At 40.4% G+C, this 20,339-nt stretch overlaps 1 long non-coding RNA gene across 1 annotated transcript; it reads right to left on the reverse strand.

Moving 5' to 3' along the window:
* Positions 1–746: 746 nt before the first annotated feature.
* On the reverse strand, positions 747–6,646 carry LOC143663529 (uncharacterized). The gene is made up of 3 exons (XR_013165992.1): positions 6,490–6,646; positions 6,307–6,401; positions 747–1,082 (listed from the first exon to the last, which is right to left on the reverse strand). It is a non-coding gene; the product is annotated as an uncharacterized LOC143663529 (long non-coding RNA).
* Positions 6,647–20,339: the final 13,693 nt, after the last annotated feature.

Raw genomic sequence — 20,339 nt, forward strand, 5'->3', positions numbered from 1 at the left:
ACATTTTTAATTAACCTTTTAAAATCATTCTAGGATTAAATGAGTTCAGTTCAGCTTTTGAGTACTGAGGATAAGGATTTTTTTTAGCAGAATTATATTTCCCCATGCTGACTTTCATCTGAATAGTTTCAAAGATTAGTTTCAAAAGTTTTCTTAAAAGTGAAACTTAACTCCATAGACTTAAACTTCCTTTTCTTTTTCCTTTTAAAGAGAAAGTAGAAGAATCGATCATATGAAGCTTGATTTTTTCTTTTTTTTTTTTGTATATGTAATTCAGGATTCAAAACTAATCAAAATGATATGAGTATTTTCTTTAAGGCAGAAAAATTTGGGCTCTATACTTTAGACTAGATTGCTTTTTTTATATAGGGTTTTTTTTTTTGTATGCTACATGGCGGGAGTCACTTTTCATTCTTTTTCCATGTGAATATCCCGTTATTGCAGCACCATTTGTCGAATTTTTGTTTGGTTAGGGTTTTGTTTGTTTTGGGGGGGAGTGCATGGGCCTGGAATCGAACCCGGGTCTCCCGCATTAAACTAGATTGCTTTTTGCTCATAAGCAACAAGTATGTCTCTACAGCAGAAAGTTTTGAAAATGCAGAGTAACATGAAAAGGGGAAAAAAAACATTCCCATATCTGACTACCCAGAGTTACCTCTGTTAATGTTTTAGTATAATCTTTGTGTTTTTTATACTTATACATATAATTATTAATATATGTATATGTGTGTGTGTGTTGGGATCATATTTACTGCTGTGCTCACCCTACAGAGGGGGATGTACTTCCCCCCACCCCCAAAGTTTGGTTTGGATGTCAAGAATGATAATGCTACATACAGACCAGGACGATGTGGAAAGGTTCTTACTCACATAATGAGGCTTTCTGGGGAGAGCAGGAGAGACTTCCAGGCACGTCTGAAAATGGCTCGAAAGAAAGGAAAAGGGGACAAACTTGGAGTTTTCATTGTGGTTAGAAGGTAGGTCTTGGGTAAGGTCTCCTGCGTGCAGGCCAGGGCTCCCACGGTTTGCTCTTCCACTGGTGTGGAAGGAGGGAGCACCCAGGCTTCTTTCTGAGCTCGCTCCTATATGGGCAGAAAAGGAAAGAAGAGTGGGGCTTGAAACTTCTCAGCAAACATCAAAAATGAAGTTAGATGGAGTCTTAATTATATGTATGGTTTTATTTGTCTTAAATTTAGCATTGTACATTCTATGTTTAAAGGTCAACGAAAGCTTTATTATCAAACTAAATTTCTTCTGGCATTGGTATCTTGTGGTTATGCCAGCTTTTCTTGTAACTGATTAGCTATTTATTCATATTCTGGAATAAATGGTGCATGGATTAAAAACAATGCTGGTTTTTTCTCATAAAACAAAAAAAGATCATGGAAAAATAGACTGTACCAAGTATCATGAAGGCTATAGGTCAGTAAGTTTTTTTTCCTTGAAAAATAAATATAGCTTGCTCAAGGAAGAAAATATGGATAGCTTTCTTGTTTGTGAGTATATTTACATCCTTACAATCACCCATGACTTTCAACTATACTGCAAAATATGACTGCCGAAATGTGTGTCAAGCGTCTAAACGGCTTTTCAATATTGGTCCTAAAAAATGTAGATACTTTTAATCCTACAGTTTGAGTTGATACCTTGTAACAACAAAAGATAACTCAAGTCAGCTTCAAACAGGGATCATAACTAACCATGGGGCTATTTTTTTCCATCTGTAATACAGAATGTTCCAACATCTCTAATGACCGAAGATAATCCTTTGTCGTCATCTTGTGCATCTAGGTTATACAAATATATGCGCTGCTTTGAAGAACAGTTCTGGTCCGCAGATGTCAAATGAAGGTCAGATTATGGAAAACTGGCATTGTTACAACAAGAAATGAAGCCTGTTATTTTCTCTTGATATTTTGAATAAAGAATCTTACTACATAGTTTCCAAGTTGAGGATTTAATTAAGGGAATGAGGAGTGATTGATTCTAGATTTTGATCACTGAAGAAGACTTGCCACACACCAGAGCAGCATTTTCTATTGAAATATATAAGGGGGGGAATCTTGTTTCCGATTGAAGGTCCATTGAGAAAAATGTTTTTAATCGATCAGGAGAAGCGAAACAATTTGGAATATCTTATTGTAAAAGCTCTTTTTCAAAAAAGCTATGATAGAAATATTAGCCAATCCTATGTTTCTCCTTTAATGCAAAAACAAAACCAATGAAAAAACCCCACTTGTCATCCCTGAGAGATAAACTAGATATGCTTGTCATCCTTGAGAAATAAAGTGTAAATATTGGCAACGCAATGTCAAAATAATAGCAAAATGGAAGATATAAAACATAAGACAGGAGAATGGTGGGGTGTATCAATTGAGAAGTAATCCTCTATATGGTTTTGAATTTAGAGAAATGGGTGCTCCCCACACTTCCCCTAAAATGTATGCTTAACCACCCATGGCAAATAAGTCCTGGGGCAACCAAAGGAAGCTTCCCCAAGTTTCTGTATCTGTCACCCTAGAGCCAGGTCAGAGCTGAGCTCCCACTCCTGTGTGCTGACTTCATTGAAATTTTTAGCCATTCATTTGGCTTTGGCTTAAAATTACCTCCCATGTTTGAGCCATTTCAATAAGAACTCCCATGTCATCCCTGCTAGGTATAGGAAGCAACCTGAATGAACTCCCTCACAATAACCTGGGGTTAGGGAGACTGACCCTCTCCCTTCTTCTCTACCCTGGCTGAGACGAAGCTGGCAGAGCAAGAATCACCAAGAATCCCAGGGATCTTTTAGCCCTAGTAGCTCCCCTGGCAAAGAATCTTGGAGACTGTGTCTTTGCCACCATCTCTGCTGTTCCAAAAATCCAGTTTCGGGAAGTCAAAGAAAAATTAAAGGCCACTGTCTAAGCCTCTTATCTCCCAAGCCCAAAGCCGTCTCATGATTGCCCCAAGCGCTTGGCAGGAGCTGGCCACTTGGCTCCTCCTTCCCTTGCCTCTCCAGGCTATTGGAAATGTCTAGGATAGTGAATGAATGGGTAAAATATCCAATGGCCACCTAAAACATAACAGAAGCCTCTGTCGTAGGCATTCCAAAGGATTTCACAGTTTACCTTTTGATGAAGCTGAGAGCTGGTTCCAAAGGTCCCCCTGCCTCTGTGCCCCTCAACTTGCAGTGCTCTCAAGACTCCTTGGGCTGTGGAGCCAAGGCTATGTTGAGGAGGTTGTTTAACTCGTGGTCGTAGTCACCCTCTCTAAAACCGATGCCATGAATCTCCTCAGGACATGAAAGAGCTTAGCCCTAGATCAAAACATGGTTGAGTAGACTTACACCTCTCTGGGATGGCAGATTCTTGCCCTAGTACCTAGCGCTTCATGAGTTTCTACGGGGAGAAATCATTCCCTGCCCACTGGCTAGTTATTTTTAGAGAACTGAAAACTCCTTTGACATATATTTGGGCTGAATTCCAGCTTATATTACTATCTGACATTAAAGTGTGAGGACTGACCATGAAAATAGCTACCATTTATTAAGCATCTACTTCAAGCCATATACCATGCTTACTCACTGTGCCCACATTCTTCCTAATTCTCCCCCAATTCCCTGAACAGCTCTTATCACTCCCACTTCACCTCTGTTAGAGCTGAGGCTCAGAGTGGTGAGGGTTCTTGCCAAGGTTCATAGCCTGTTAGAGGCGGATTCAAACCTGGGTTTCCGTGTCCTATTCTCCACCCCACCCCCGCATCCCACCCATCTAGCTGTGACTTTGACATTGCATTGTCATTCTTTACACTTGCAGTTCAAATATATATTTATCAGAGATGACAAGTTCTTTTGCAGTAAAGGGGGAGAAAGGATTGGCCAATATTTCTACCAATTAGCTCCCCACATCCCCCCACCAAAGAGCTTTTACAATAAAGATAGACCTTGCTATACCATGCCATTTGGGTTTTCTGAGAACCAAAAACCCCTCAGTTTGGTTCAAATAAAGCATCTCTCTGAGAGGATTGTTTTGACAGGGATAAGTCCAATAACACAAGTGGAGCATTTGACAGGGCCTGTCAAATAGTATGCACTGAAAAAATGTTAGCTATCACCAGGATAATGATGATGATGGGCATAATCATGATGCTCACCATCGCGATGACATATTAATTGCTCTCAAGAAGTTCACAGACTAGTGGAGCAAACAGTTAAACAAACAAATGATCTTAGTGTGTGGTAAGAACAATGCACAAAGTGTGCCAGGACCAGAGAGGAGAGCTCAAACTCAGCTCAGGTTAGACCACAGGTGGGGACCTTGGCAGTCAGTCAACCTCCGGACGCCCAGGGTTTGTGTGCATAGACAGCTGTAAATGTGTCTGCTTGTCTGTTCATCTGTCTGTAAATAGGAACGAAGTTGGTTTCAGGCAACTGCTGCTTTTATCATTTCCTTTTCCTTGTGCTGCATAGGGCCAGGGTGTCCAAGACCTTTTAGGAAATACCACTTTGGATGTGAGTAAAGAGCATTTTTGATTTTTATTCCAGTCATCAGAGATCCCATTGTAATACAGAGGGGCAGGAAGGCAAGCTGAAAAGGAAAAGAACTATGGTTGCTTAGGAAACAGAGCACATTTCCCATGATTACCATCTCAAGGCTAAAGTTCCATGCTCATTGCAGGAATTTCTTGACAGCAGTGTATATCTGTTACAGGTTTTGAGAGTTTAAAACTAGGGGTTCCTCTGGGTTCCAGGAAATGCTCTGTCTCAGGACTCTGGCAAAAGACCCTTCATCTGTTGGGCTTTCATGCAGGGTCCTCCTTGCTCCTGGCCACCTAGAGACATGGCCTCCTGACTCCTGGTCACCTGGGGACCTGACCACTGTGTCCTCAGCCAGCACATAAAAGCATGGTGAACACTCAATCATTAGCTGGTTGTCAGTGAATGTCTACTCTGCCCAAAGTGCATGGCTAGGGACATCTAATCGCTGTCCTCTAATTAAAATGGTAATGACTGCACTGAGGAAGAAGAAAGACTGCAGTGGGCTTGTGATGGTTGGTTCAGGTGTCAACTTGGCCAGGTGATGGTGCCCAGGTGTCCAGGCAAGTGCTTGCCTGACCATTAACTGCAAGGATATTTCGTGGCAGGCTGATAAACCAGAAGGCTGGTTTATTAAATCATCAGTTGATTGCATCTGTGACTGATTACATCTAAGATCAACTAAAGGAGCGTCTTCCACAAATGAGAGAATCCAGTCAGTTGGATTGTATCCAATCAGTTGAAAACTTTTAAAGGGGAAGAGAGACTTTTCACTTCTTCAGCCACCCGGACTCTCCTGTGGGGTTTGTCAAGACCCTTCATCAGAGTTGCCAGCCTCACATCCTGCCCTATGGATTTTGGACTCTTGCATACCCACAGTTTTGTGAGATATCTTTGTAAATCTCATTTATAGACACCTCCTGTTGTTTCTGTTTCTCTAGAGAAACCGTGACTAATATAGGGCTACCATAGAAGGGGTGCAGATACTGAGTGTCACAGGACTTTGGAGGAGGGAAAGCTGCCATGCTATATGCAAGTATTTGGGGGAGGAACAAAAGGATGGATAGATGGTCAGCTGAGTGGATGGAAGAGAGGGCAGAGGGGTGGGCTGGTTGAATGGATGGATTGATGGATGACTAGATGGAGAGGTGCATGAGTGTAGCAGCAAAGCACAGTGTCTTTGAAGTCAGTTAGACCAGTGCTGCATTGCAGCTACGACTTCAGGAAATATAATTAGTCCCTTCAAACCTAATTTCCTTACCTATAAAATAGGGATGATAATACTTGCCTTGCAAGATTGTTAAGAAGATCAAATGTGATAAATTTGTGAAGCAGGTAGCATATGGTAAGCACTCAGTAAATGGCAACAATGCTTATTAATATTAATATTGATCTAGAAAAGTTCCTGGATGCACATGGGGTTAGAGCCAAACCTGACGAAGGATTGGATTGGGATGGAAGGAAAGGAGGAAAGAGGACAAGCTGAGGAAGAACAGCAAGATAAGAATGTGGAGGTAGAAAAGCTGGAGGCACATTTGGTATTGCTAAGGGAGGCCAGCTGGAACCACAGGTTCCTGGGGCTGGAAAGATAAACTGGGGCCTGACTTCAGAGGATGTGAAATGCTAAGGAGTTCTGGCTTTTCCCTGGGGCTCAGCAGGGATTACTGAAATTTCCTAAGGAAGTAGGAAGGCTCCCTCTGGGCTCCCTTTCCTGCTTAGCCTGACCTTGACGACATCCGGACTCACTCTGAACTTGGAAGTTCTCCTTTTACAGTATTTATAGTTCTCCTTACCTTTTACAAGTGGCCCTGGACTTCCTGTGCTGAAGACAGCTGCAGAACTCTCCCAGCAAGCTCTCTCCTCCAACCCCCAGGGAGCAGCTGAAAGGCTGCAGCAAAGAGCAAATGGTTTTGAAAGATTAGATGGCACAAAGGGAAACAAGGCCCCTGAAACCTCCTTTGTCAAACAAAGGCTACCTGTGAGTCAGAAGAGGGATCTGACGGGACTCACATTTCACACAGCTCCTAGGAGAAGGCTGCCTGCCAGCTGATCTTGGGGTGGGGTTCCAGGCAACCCTCAGCTTCCAGGGACCTTGGGTTCCGGGGAGGGACTGTACTTTACTCTCACTGAGCAGATAGCACAGGGCCTGACGTAGGAACCAGAAAGGTGCCTGGAAGGTTTCTTTCCATAGGAGGCAGCAGAGTCAAGGGACGAATTCTTTTTTTTTTTTTTTTTTAACTGCTTTTGGAAAACAAGAGCAGTAGGGCTAAACGGTGCCTGGAGACCAGCTGTTCTTAATCCGATAGTTTCTAAACACCTTTCGGGAAGTCTGTGACCTGCAAAATTGCGTGGGTATGGGCATTTTGTGGGGAGATGACCCAAGTTTTAATCAGATACTAAGACTTCTCCTTTACGGCTTCTGAAATTTTCTAAACTCCTCATTTTGCCAGAGAGGAAAGGCACCACAGACAGTGTGATTCAGTGCCTTGCCCAAAGTCACGCCATCCTTGGGTGGCAAGAGAGTGGAGGCAAAGTATTCAGGGTCCTTTCCTTTGCACTGGCCCCATGAGAGAACCTAAAATTTCATTTCATTCTGTGATATTCTGATGGAAATTACACATAATTTCTTTGAATATCTTTCAAGAATTCAAGATCTTCATTTTTTGAAAAAATATCATCCTGCCACCAGCTTCATCTCTTCCTTTCAATGAACCACTACCCCCTCCCCAACTTCTACCTACCTGTCAGGCTGGCTTCCTAGAAAGAAGATAACATCCTCTTAGTGACAGGCATTTGGCTTAAAAATGTGGGCAAGCCCGGATGCAACTGGAGCAGTGCTGAGGTGCTGAGTCCCTGGCACCTCCAAGTTGGGAGGAGAAGGCCCAGAACTGCTGGCCCTCTTGGCTGTACACTCTGGAAAACAATAGATTGACAGTGATCAGGAAAACGGGAGTGCTCAGGTCTGGGAATCCTTGTGGCTGTTTCTTTTTTTCTCATTTATGTGGATAACTAGTTGTCATCCTGAATTAACCTCAATTCATCATTGACATAGTCATAGTACTAATCAGCCCCGGCTCTGGAGGATAACTGCCTGCCTTTGAATCCCAGTTTCTCCACCTGCTATACCTTGATTTTCCCATGCATAAAATAGCATATTGGTACCCAGCCTTTGGCAGAAACTGAAATGTGACATCCCTGGGCACACAATCAGACTGCTCCTGCCAGCTCAGCCCCCTTTGCAGTTAGGTTTGTTGTATGACTGAATTCTCTAGTCAACAGAATGTAGAGGGATAGATGGTGTTCTAGTTTGCTAGCTGCCAGAATGCAGTATACCAGAAATGGAATGGCTTTTCAAAAGGGGAATTTAATAAGTTGCTCGTTTACAGTTCTAAGGCTGAGAAAATGTCCCAGTTAAAATAAGTCTATAGAAATGTCTAATCAAAGGCATCCAGGGAAAGATACCTTGGTTCAAGAAGGCTGATAAAGTTCAGGGTTTCTCTCTCAAGTGAGAAGGCACATGGCGAACACAGTCAGGGCTTCTCTCTCGGCTGGACAGGCACATGGCAAATACGGTGTCATCTGCTAGCTTGGTCTCCTGGCTTCCTGTTTCATGAAGCTCCCCGGGAGGCGTTTTCCTTCTTCATCTCCAAAGGTCGCTGGCTGGTGGACTCTCTGCTTCATGGTGCTACAGCATTCTCTGCTCTCTCTGAGTCTCTCTGAATCTCCAAAATGTTTCCTCTTTTATAGGACTTCAGAAACTAATCAAGACCCACTCAAATGGGTGGAGACATGTCATTCCCTAATCCAGTTTAACAACCATTCTTAACTAAATCACATCAACCAGGGAGATGATCTCATTACAGTTTCAAATATACAGTATTGAATAGGGATTATTCTACCTTTAAGAAATGAGATTTATATTAAAACATGGCTTTTCTTAGGGGGCATACTTCCTTTCAAACCAGCACAGATGGGGAACTATAAAGAAAGTGTGCTACTTCCAGGTCTGACCCATAAAAGCTTGGGTGATGCCCCCTCTCTCTTCTCCCAGCTGTTGGCTGAGGGTGCTGCCGAGGACCCTGCCACCCTGGGGGATGGTGAAGCCACCAGAGAGAAGGAGACTGAGCCCCTGAAGCCACAGAGGGAAGGCCTTCCCAAACACCCACTGAACTATTAATTGAATAATAAAAAAAAACTTCCATTATGTTAATATACTAAGATAGGGTGTTGTTGTTGTTGTTTTTTAACAGCAACTAGCCTACCTCATAAGATTACTGAAAGAATTAAATAAGTTAGCATGTAAAGCTACCTGAAACATATATAAATAAATTTTCAACATGATTGTTATTGAAACAGCATCTATCACTATTATAGTGATAGATGCTGTGAGGTTAAGTTCACATGTCAACTGGCCTAGGTTATGGGGTCTAGTTGTCAGGCAAGCCTGACATGATTGTTACTGTGAGGATATTTCATGGATTTAAATTCTCATTAAATTGATTGTATCTGTAACTGATTAAATTCACAATCAACTGAGAAGATTGCCTTCAACAATCAATGAAGGCTCATCCAATCACTTGAAGGCCTGAAAAGGAGAAGTGATTATTCTAACAGTTAAAGGAAAAATTTCCATCTCTATTTTAGCCAGCCAGCTTCCCCTGGGGAAGTCACTAAAAATCTTCATTGGAATTGCCAGCTTGCAGCCTTCCCTATGGAATTTGGATTTGCCTATTTCCACAGTGATGTCAGCCAATTCCTATTAAAAATCTTGTAATATTTATAGATCTGTATCTTCTGTTGGTTATACTTCCTTGGAGAACCCTGACTAATTCAGATTTGGTTCCAGGAGTGATTCTTAAGAAACAAGATACTAAGGATGAGATTTCTGAGTTGGCTCTGGGGTTTTGAAATTGTTTCTCTAATCTTATTCGATTCAAAGGCACTAATGACTCTATTTCTAACAATTGAGGTGACATTGACAATCCATGTTGTGAGTTGGCGATAGAAATATGTAAAATATCACTACCTCATAAATGCTTATAAGAGGAAAGGCGCTGGGTGAGAGTACTTTTGACAAGTGAACAGAATTTTGTGGAGTTAAAAAGTATAATAATGTTGGCTGTTTGCTCCTAAATATGCTGGAGATGTTGTAAAAGAAAGGGAGGAGCTCAAGTCTTCAAATTCCCAACTTAAGCACCACATGAAGGACATGAGAGTTTTGAGCAGTACACCTGGTTTTTCATCTGTCTTGGAAGGAGAAATGGCCTGAGATGTATTTGTATGCTGATTCATAGCCCATTCCCAATGGTTTGGCTGGATGATCAGGAACGTTGGAAGGAAAATGATTAGAAAATTGTTGTCAAAGAGGTCTGGGGAAGATATATGGATAGACCTTTCTGAATGTGCAAAAAAAAAAAAAAAAAATGAAGATATTTGCGTCCCATGTGAATGCTCGCCAGAGGGTGACTTCAACAGAGAAAGATTTTAATAATAATTAAGTTGTTAAGATAACGTTCTGTGGATGCCAGTCAGCCTTTTTCCCCAGCTACTCCTGTCATTGTCCAATGGACTCAATAACAACTGGCCACAGTGGTAGTGACAGAGATTATGCATGGGCTCAACAACATGAACTTACACTCACCAAAACCAAAACTGGCTATAGCTACTGCTGCATGCCCAATCTGCCAGTAGCAGAGACCAACACTCAGTCCCCAATATGACACCACTTCCTAAGGTAATCAGCTTGCTAAGTGGTGGCAGTTTGATTATACTGGGCCACTTCCATTATGGAAGAGGCAGAGTTTTGTTCCAACTCGAATAGCTACTCCAAATATGAATTTGTCTTCCCTGCATGCAATAATTCTGCCAAAACTACCATCCATGGACTTACAGAATATCTTATCCGCTATCATGATATTCCACACAGCATTGCTTCTGATCAAGATTGCTTTGTTGAAAATGATGTTCAGGAATGGACTCATGTTCATGGAATTCGTTGGTTTTATCATATTCCCCATCATACTGAGGCAGCTGGATGTATAGAACAGTGGAATTGCTTTTTGAAGACTTAATTACAGTGCCAACTAGGTGGCAAAACTCACAGGGCTGGGGCAATGTCCTCCAGGAAGCTATATCTGCCCTAAACCAGCATCCATTTGTGGTCTTCATAGCCAGGAATCATAGGTCTAGGAATCAAGGGGTGGAAATGGACGAACACCACTCACTATTACCTCTAGCGATCCACTAGAAAAATTTTTGCTCCCCGTCGCTGCAACTTTAAGCCCTGCTGGTCTACAGGTCTTAGTTTCAAAAGGACGAATGCTTCCACCAGAAGACGCAACAATAATTCCACTGAGCTGGAAATTAAAACTGTCACCTGGCCACTTTGGGCTCCTTATACCTCTGAATCAACAGGCAAAGCAGGGAAATATTGTGCTGGTGTGGGGTGATTGATCCTGATTATCAAGGGGAAATAGGACTGCAATTACACAATGGAGGTAAAGAGTTTGCCCGGAATACAGGTGATTCCTTAGGGCATCTCTTAGTTTAACCGTGTCCTATGATTAAAGTTAATGGGAAATTGTAATAACCCGGTCCAGGCAAGACTACTAATGGCCCCAAAACTTCAGGAATGAAAGTTTGGGTCACCCCCATAGGTCATAGAATCATGGCCAACATGATGATTGCTGTGGGTAAAGGGAACTTGGAATGGGTAGTGGAAGAAGGTAGTTATAAATATGAACTTTGACAATGTGACTGGTTACAGAAATGAGGTGCATAGTGGTTATGAATATTTCTTCGTTATTTTGTTGTTACTATGTTTGTATATGTACATAAAGCAAAAATCATTGTTTTCTTTCCCATTTTATTCTCTTATTATGTGGCATCAGCTGTTTTACTTTTATGTCTTAGTATTTAAGTTTAAAAGTGAATATTACCCAAGGGCTTGCATTATATTCAAGGTAAAGCTAGTGCATTTCCAGTTGTATGCAGGACATTTGAGCATTGTTAGGTGAAGATATACCTTTATTCTTTCTATTTATAATATGATTTAAGGAGATGTGTATGGCTGCTAAATTATCAGACAAGGGGTAGACTGTGATGGTTTAATTCATCTGATAACTTGGCTAGGTTATTTTGTCCAGTTGTTTGGTCAAGCAAGCACTGGCCTGGTATTACTTGGATTTAGATGATCAGTGTGTTGATTGATTGTGTCTATGGCTGCTTATATTTACAATCAACTGAAGAGATTGCCTTGAAAAATGAGAGAAGTCTCACGCAATTAATTGAAGTCTTTCAAAGGAGATGTGATGGTATTAGCAATCAGAAGGAAGAATTTCCCATCTCTACTTCAGCCAACCTGCTTTTCTGGGAGAATTCTACAGAGTTCCCAGTTGGAACTGCTCTATGGAATTTGGGCTTTCCCATCCCCACAATCAGATGATCCAATTCTTATAAAAATCTCATAATCTTGTCAATTTTATTTCCCTAGGTAACCCTAACTAATACAAATAGATAAATAAATAAGTAAATTGATATTAAGACAGAAAAACAGAGAGAAGCATTTTTGCTTTTTTGTTTTTTCTAACATGGGCAGGAACCAGGAATCAAACCCAGGTCTCTGGCATGGCAGGGGAGAATTCTGCCACTGAGCCACCGTCACACCACCTGAGATAATCGTTTTTAATGTTTACAAAAGTAGTTGCCAAAAAAAAAAAAAGTAGTTGGCCAGAGTCTTATTTTTTATATTATTGTCATGATAATATTTAAAAGTATTTTTACTGTCCAACTGGAAAGCTTGCATTTCTGGGTAAGAGATAATATTGTAGGAAAATATACTGGTTCATTTATTAGTACTTGTTCTAGTTTGTTAGCTGCTGGAATGTAATATACCAGAAACGGAATGGCTTTTAACAAGGGGAATTTAATAAGTTGCAAGTTTACAGTTCTAAGGCTGAGAAAATGTCCCAATTAAAACAAGTCTATAGAAATGTCCAATCAAAGGCATCCAGGGAAAGATACCTTGGTTCAAGAAGGCCGATGAAGTTCAGGGTCTCTCTCTCAAGTGAGATGGCACATGGCGAACACAGTCAGGGCTTCTCTCTCGGCTGGAAGGGCACATGGCAAATACGGTGTCATCTGCTAGCTTTGTCTCCTGGCTTCCTGTTTCATGAAGCTCCCCGGGAGGCGTTTTCCTTCTTCATCTCCAAAGGTCGCTGGCTGGTGGACTCTGCTTCGTGGTGCTGCAGCATTCTCTGCTCTCTCCAAGTCTCTCTCTCCAAAATGTTTCCTCTTTTATAGGACTACAGAAACTAATCAAGACCCACTCAAATGGGTGGAGACATGTCATCCCTAATCCAGTTTAACAACCTTTCTTAACCAAATCACATCAACCAGGGAAATGATCTCATTATAGTTTCAAATATACAATATTGAATAGGGATTATTCTACCTTTAAGAAATGGGATTTATATTAAAACATGGCTTTTCTTAGGGGGCATACTTCCTTTCAAACCAGCACAGTACTCTACTATGTTTCCTAAATAAACACAAACAACGGTCACTTTCTTCAAAGAGATATAAACTGGATGAGACAATTAAATTTTTTTCTCAACAATATGGGGTGTTTTTACAAAAAAAAGTATTTTCACTTTTCCATGTAGGTAATCATTAAAAGTCATTTGCTTATATGGGGAAAAATAAATAAAGCTCATATCTCCCTGCCCCAGGACTGGCTTCCTCTCCTGATACTGTAATTTCTCTCATAGTGCAGTCTTTCTGTCCCAGGCACAAAGGCTTAAGCCTCAAACTCATCTTTAGCTCTTTCCTTGACTATTCAAATAGCCTCCTACCTGTCAACTTGCCTCCCTGTTTCCTCCCCATGCCTCACTGCTTATACCCCAATCCATCCTGCACATTCCCCCCCTACCCAATCATCCCCAAATCCTCCTTTGTCACACATCTGTTCCCTGCTCCAAACCCTACATGGCTCTAGATGGCTTTCTGCAAAGAATACCAAACTTTTCTGGAGAAGAGCCACAAGGCTACAGGAGAGTAAGTTGATGCCATGCATGCTCTAATTATTGATTCAATTCATTCAAACAATATTTTTAAAGCACCTGCTATGAACCAGGGGATACAGCAGTGAACAAAACAGACAAACCCCCTGTCCTCATGGAGCTTACATTACAGTGAAGAAAGATGAGAATAGATGGATAAAAAGTTAAATCATGGCATGTTAAAAAGTGGCAAACATATGGGAAAAAATACATCAGGGAAGGAAGATAGTAAATGCCAAGAGTTGGAACAGGAGAATGCGGTTTTAAATGGGATCATTAGGAAGGATTCAGTGAGAAATGATATTCCAGTCAACACCTGAGAAGGTGATGAAGTGAGGCTCATGTAGAGCTGGAGGAGGACATCCTAGGAAGATGAAACCCGGGGCAAGAGCAGGCCTGGTGTGAGTAGCTGCAAAGAGTCCAGTGTGGCTCATGTGCAGTGAGTAAAGAGAAGAGCTCAGATCAAGTGAGGCCTTGAGGAACGTCGTACAGATTTTGGCTTTTCCCTTAAGTGAATTGGGAATCACTAGGGGGTTCCAAGCACGGGAATGACATGGTCTGACTTATGTGTGGAAATGATCACTCTGGCTGCAAAGTGAAGAACTATCAAATGTGGGCAAAGACTGAAGCCAAAAGACCAGGGGGGAGCCTACGATAGCAATTTTTAGGAGAGATGATGGATGATGGTGATTTGGGCAAGGTTGGTACTAGTAGAAATTCTGGGTATATTTTGAATATAGATCCAAAATAACTTTCTGACTGACTGATATGGAATGTAAGAATAAAACAGGAATCAATTATGACTTCATGACCTATGGACTAAAAGTATGGAAGACTGAGTTGCTATTTAATGAGATGGAAGAGGAGCAGGTTTGTTGTGGGAAGATAAGGAGTTTTCTCTTTGGGTGTGTTAAATCTGAGATGCCTATTAGACATTTAAGTAGGGATATGAAGTATAAAATTTTGAATTTAGGGGAAAGTTCCAGGACAGAGTTATAAATGTGGAAGTTGTCAGCATAGAGATAGTATTTAAAGCTGTGAGACTGGCTGAGATCACCAGATCAGAACATGTGAATAGAGAAGACATGGAAGAGTTAAGAACTGTACTCCTCCTGTACTAAGTGGTCTGGGAAATGAGAAGAAACCAGAAAAGAAGACTGAAAAGTAGTGGTCATTTTGAGAGACAGGACCTTAGCAGAATATAGGCTTCTGGAAGCCAAGTGGAGAGAGTATTTCCAGGAGATGCAAAGCCATCAAAGGAGATGAGGACAGATAATTGGCCATCGAATTTAGCAGCTTAGAGGCCACTAGTGACTTAACAAGAGCAAAATGGGAGCAAAAGACTGATAAGAATGGGTTCAAGAAAGAATAGGAGGAGGAGATATAGAGATAGTAAATTTGGACATACTCTTTGAATGAGTTTCGCTATAAAGGTAGCATATTAATAATGAGACTATAGCTAGAGGGGAATATGGGGTTGTTCTAATTTGTAAGCTGCCAGGATGTTATATACCAGAAATGGATTGGCTTTTAAAAACGGAATTTATTGAGTTGCAAATTTACAGTTGTAAGGCCATGAAAATGTCCGAATAAAAGCATCAAGGGAAAGATACTTTAACTCCAAAGAGAGGGCCAATGAAGTTCAGGATTTCTTTCTCAGGTGGGTAGGCACATGGCAACATCTGCTAGCTTTCTTTCTTCATTTCATAAGACTTCCCTGGGGGCATTTCCCTACTGCTCCAAAAATCTCTAGCTGTGTGGCCTCTGTTGATTCTGATGGTGCTACAACTTTTTACAAAGATGGTTCCCTCTTAAAGGACTCCAGTGAACAACCCCACCTTGAATGGGTGGAGCCACATCTCCCTCTAATCAAAAGTTAATACCCACAATTGGGTGAGTCATATCTCTATGGAAACCATCTAATCAAAAGTTACCACCCACAGTTGGGTGGGTCACATCTCCATCGAAACAATTAGAAAGAGTCTACCCAGCAATACAGAATGAGGATTAATGGACTGACCATGCCTGTAGCTGACTTTGATGAGGCTTTGTACTGGTTTTAACCATGTATTATATTTGTATTGTTACTGCAATGGTTTAAGGATTTCTGATATTGTTATGGAATGAATGTATTTTGCATTTGGAAAGGAATATGTGTTTTGCGGTCCAAAGGGTGGAATGTGCTGGTTTGAATCTGTGGTGGACCCTAGAAAAACCAGGTCCTTTAATCCACATTCAATATTGCTGGCTGGGAGCTTTTTTATTGTTCCCATGGAGATGTGACTCACCCAATTGTGGATACTAATTTTTGGTTAGAAGGAGATGTGACTCCACCCATTCCAGGTGGGTCTTGATTAGTTTACTGGAGTCCTTTAAAAGAGGAGACATTTTGGAGGGAGTCCCTCTTTAGACCCATGAGAACCATGCAATCAGAGAACTTTGGAAAATGTCCCCAGGGGAGCTTCGTGAAACAAGAAGCCTGGAGAGAAAGCTAGCAGATATCACCATGTTCACCATGTGCCTTTCCAATTGAGAGAGAAACCCTGAACTTCATCAGTCTTTCTTAAGTGAAGGTAACCTCTCACTGTTGCCTTAATTTGGACATTTTTATTGACTTAATTTGGACATTTCTATGACCTTAAAACTGTAAACTAGTGACTTATTAAATTCCCCTCTTTAAAAGCCATTCCATTTCTGGTATGTTGCATTTCTGCAGCTAGCAAACTAGAACAGAGGTCAAGAGAGGGTTTTTCTTAAGAATGGAGATATTACATCTAAGTGCATGTTGCCAGAAAATCTAGGGTGCATTGGCCAAAGCAGCCTGCCATAGCATAAAATTTCTCTGCTGTCTCAAATATTTGAATGTATTTTCCCTTTTATTCTGAATATATGCTTTAACTTTAAAATAATCTATCCTCCTAAATTTTTTTAGTAAAATTGTGCCTCCAGAAAAGCGTGCTTTCTCTGTCCTGTTGCCCTGCAATTGCTGCAAAGGCTCTGCATATCAGGTTCAAAGAAAGTGGGTTCAGACCAGGGCCTGGCTGCGGAGCATGGCAGACCAGGTCCTCTGCACTCTCAATACGGTTCTTCTGAGGGTTTGAAGCTACATATACCCCAGAAAAGATTTTAAAGCTAATCCATTCCTGTGGGTCTTAACTTATTGTAGGAAGGACATTTTGATTAAGTTATTTCAATTGAGGCATACCCCAGGTGGGTCTTAATCCTCTTACTGGAGTCCTTTACAGGAGATGAAATTCAGAGACACAAAGAAAGCCGAGAGATTACACCCAATTGTGGGTGGGGCCTTTTGATTAGACAGATGTGATTCCACCCATTCAAGGTGGGTCTTAATTAGTTTACTAGAGTCCTTTAAAAAGGAAAGCATTTTGGAGAAATCTCAGATGCAGATGCTTGGAGAACAATTGCTTCAGAACTGACTGAAACACCTAAACAGGGGATGTTTGGAGATGCAGAGCCTAGCAGATGTCACCATGTGCCTTCCCATGAGATGCCAAGCAAAAGCCAGACCCAGAGTTGTGTCCCAGAGGAGTTAAGTGAAGGCCCACAGATGCTTAGAGAGGAAACCACTGACATCGGAAGATGGAAGCAACAGAACTGGGAACAAGTACCTGCAGATGACAGCAATGTGCCTTTCCATATTGACAGGCATCAGCCTTTCTTGAGTCAAGTAATGCTTTAGTTTGGCCATCTTTATGGCCTTAGAACTGTGAACTTGTAACTTAATAAATTTCCTTTTTAAAAGCCATTCTATTTCTGGTATATTGCATTCCAGTAGCTTTAGCAAACTAAAACACCTGCCCAGCCAATTCTCTTTGCAGGTTTCCTACCTTTCCAGACATGAAGGAGGTAGCTCTATACCATCCCCCTCCCAAATTTTTTAAGTTATTTCATTAAGAGCAATTTTTACTTGCTCACTAGCCGAAAACTTTAAATTCCAGCCAGTTTTTAAATAAGAGTTGTAGGTTTTTTTTTTTTTCTGTTACCCCTAAAAAATACCAGCATTTAACAGGCAACCAGAAGACTTGGAGAACTAAGGATGCAGAAGTTGCAGTGCTCAAGAGGGCCAAGAGCATGAGTGTTCCCAAGAAGGAGGAGCCAGGAACAGAAGGATGCAGCCAGGAAGGCCAGAAGTAAAGGCCTAAAAACGCTTGGGGTGACTCAGCCAATGTGACTTGGCCCCTGTCTGCTGAGAGGCACGCAGCGACCTGCTTCTCATGGAAACTAGCACCACGTGGTCTGTGATTATCAGGATTTGTCCTATAGCATAGGACAGAGCCCAGTTCAGATTCACTTATATGAATGTGGGAATTTATTGGCTTAGGTAACTGAAACATTCAAAAGGGCGGATCAACTTCAGACATGACTGGATTACGTGTTCGACCAATGTCATTAAGAATCCATTTCTTTGTGTCTGTGTTGACATCATTCTCAGACAGGCTCTTTCTAGTGGCACAAAAGCAGCCTCTGGTACCTTCAGACTCTTTTGCATCATGGTACCTAAAATCTCAGAGGGCAGAGAGAACCTCTTTCCCAATAGTTCTAGAAAGCCCTGGGAAGAGATTTGATTGAGGTCACCGATCAAGAGTCTACCACAATATTAAGAGAGAAATCGCATGACTCTGTAAATAAGGGCCAAAAGATGTTTGGTAAAATTCAGCAGCCATTTGTAATAGAAACTTCAGGTAAAATAGGTGTGGAAGTCAATAGCAAACGTTTATGGTGAGTCATAGGAAACTGCCAATGTTGTTTTAGGTCTATAAAATAATAGTTTCATATGCTTCAACCTATTCACATATTATCCTTCACGACAAAGTTAAAAAACATTAAAATTGCCATTAAAATAAAGAACTTGAAAAAAAACTATACTCATCATTAGTATTTAACATTGTCTTGGGCTTCTAACCAAATGCATTGAAAAGGATATGAAATAAGTGGTATGAATGTTCAAAGAATACTAAACTATGTTTGCTGATGATAAGCCTATATACCTAGAAAACCAAGTTAATCTTATAAAGTACTACTAGAATTCGTAACAGAACTGGATATGTTCTCTCTTCCAATAATAATTACCTAAAAAAGGAAAAGGGGAAAAATGTTCCACCACAATAAAGATAAAACTTCTACTAGCAGTATATTTAAATAAGAAAGTCACTTAAAGAAAACAATAACATCTTGATGTATCTAAACGAAGCTATTAGCAAATGGAAAAAATCATAGATTTGTTTAAGAAGACAATATATTTTAAAACTCCATTCTCCTAAAATTAAGATATAAATTTAAGGGCAAGCCACGGTGGCTCAGCAGGCAGAGTTCTCGCTTGCCATGCCAGAGACACAGGTTCAATTCCCAGTGCCTGCCCATGCAAAAAAAAAAAAGGTGTAAATTTAAGGAAACTACAACTGGAATGCCAGCAGGGTTTGGAAGGTGGGAATTGGATGAAATTGCCTTAAAATGTATATGAAATAATAAATGACTGAGAATAGCCAAGAAAATTTTTTGAATAGGTAGAAATTAGATATAAAATGAAAATTAAATTTAAAAGTTATGTAGTGAAAAGCTTTCTCCTACACTTGTTCTGCATTTGTCCAGTTCCATCTCAACCCCCACAATATGTATACTAGCAGAATTTCTTTTTATTTACACACGCAGATAAAAATAAATAATCTTGTTTTTTCCATTTTTTTACCCAAAGGTTATTTATACATATGTATATATATACTATACATATGTACATATGTTCAAATGTAATTATATTGTACATGCTAAATCTTGCCTTTTACTTAATAAATCTCCCAGGTATTTGGAAGACAAAAAGTACTTTCTTGTCCTTCATTGTATCGCTACCTTGTATTCATTACATTATTATGCCATAATTTATTTAGCTACTTCCCTATTATGAAATGTTGGGGTAGATTCTAAAATTTTGTTACATGCAATTTTGCAATAAATAATATAAATACAAACAAATACATATGTATGTATCCATGCTTTTTCTCCTTAATGGAAATACATCTGTAGAATAATTTCCCCAAAGTGGAATTGCTGGGAATAAGCATTTGAAGTTTTGCCAGATTGCCTGATATAAGGGGTTATGCCAAGGGGTGATGCTGTTACCAGCAATGAATGAGAAAGTGGGAACCAACACATTGTGTTCCCAGATGTTTTCAATTTAAGAGGTAAAAAAAATGGTGTCTCAGTATATTTTTCATTTGTACATATTTTCTTCTTATTAGGGATGAGGTTAAGCATCTTTAAAGAGCCATGTGTGTTTTCAAAAACACTTCATATCTTTTGCTCATATTTCTACTGGGTTGAAGGTAGATTAAATAGAACAAAATAAAGAATCCTGAATGCATCTATGCATATATTTATAATTTCAAGTAAGACAAAAGTGATTTTTCATGTTTAGAAGAGACGGATAGATCTGCAATTGCTGGAGAGTGGGAGCAGAGATTAAGCATAAATGGGCACAAGATAACTTTTTGGGTGATGAAAATTTCTAAAATGGGATTGTAGTGATGGTTGCACAACTCTTACTAAAAATCACTTAACGATGGGTGAATTTCATGGTATTTAAATTATACCTCGATAGAGTTGTTTTTTAAAAGTGATTTTTTTAATCCAGTGGGAAAGGATTGGTATTAGATTAAAATGCTGGCACAACTGGTTTTCCAGCCAGAGAAGATAAGAGTGGACTCTTCTCTTAAGCCAGATACAAAAATAAATTCTAGGTGAATTAAACATCT

Source organism: Tamandua tetradactyla, chromosome 19 (assembly GCF_023851605.1).
Source record: "Tamandua tetradactyla isolate mTamTet1 chromosome 19, mTamTet1.pri, whole genome shotgun sequence".
In the NCBI taxonomy this organism is placed as follows: Eukaryota; Metazoa; Chordata; class Mammalia; order Pilosa; family Myrmecophagidae; genus Tamandua; species Tamandua tetradactyla.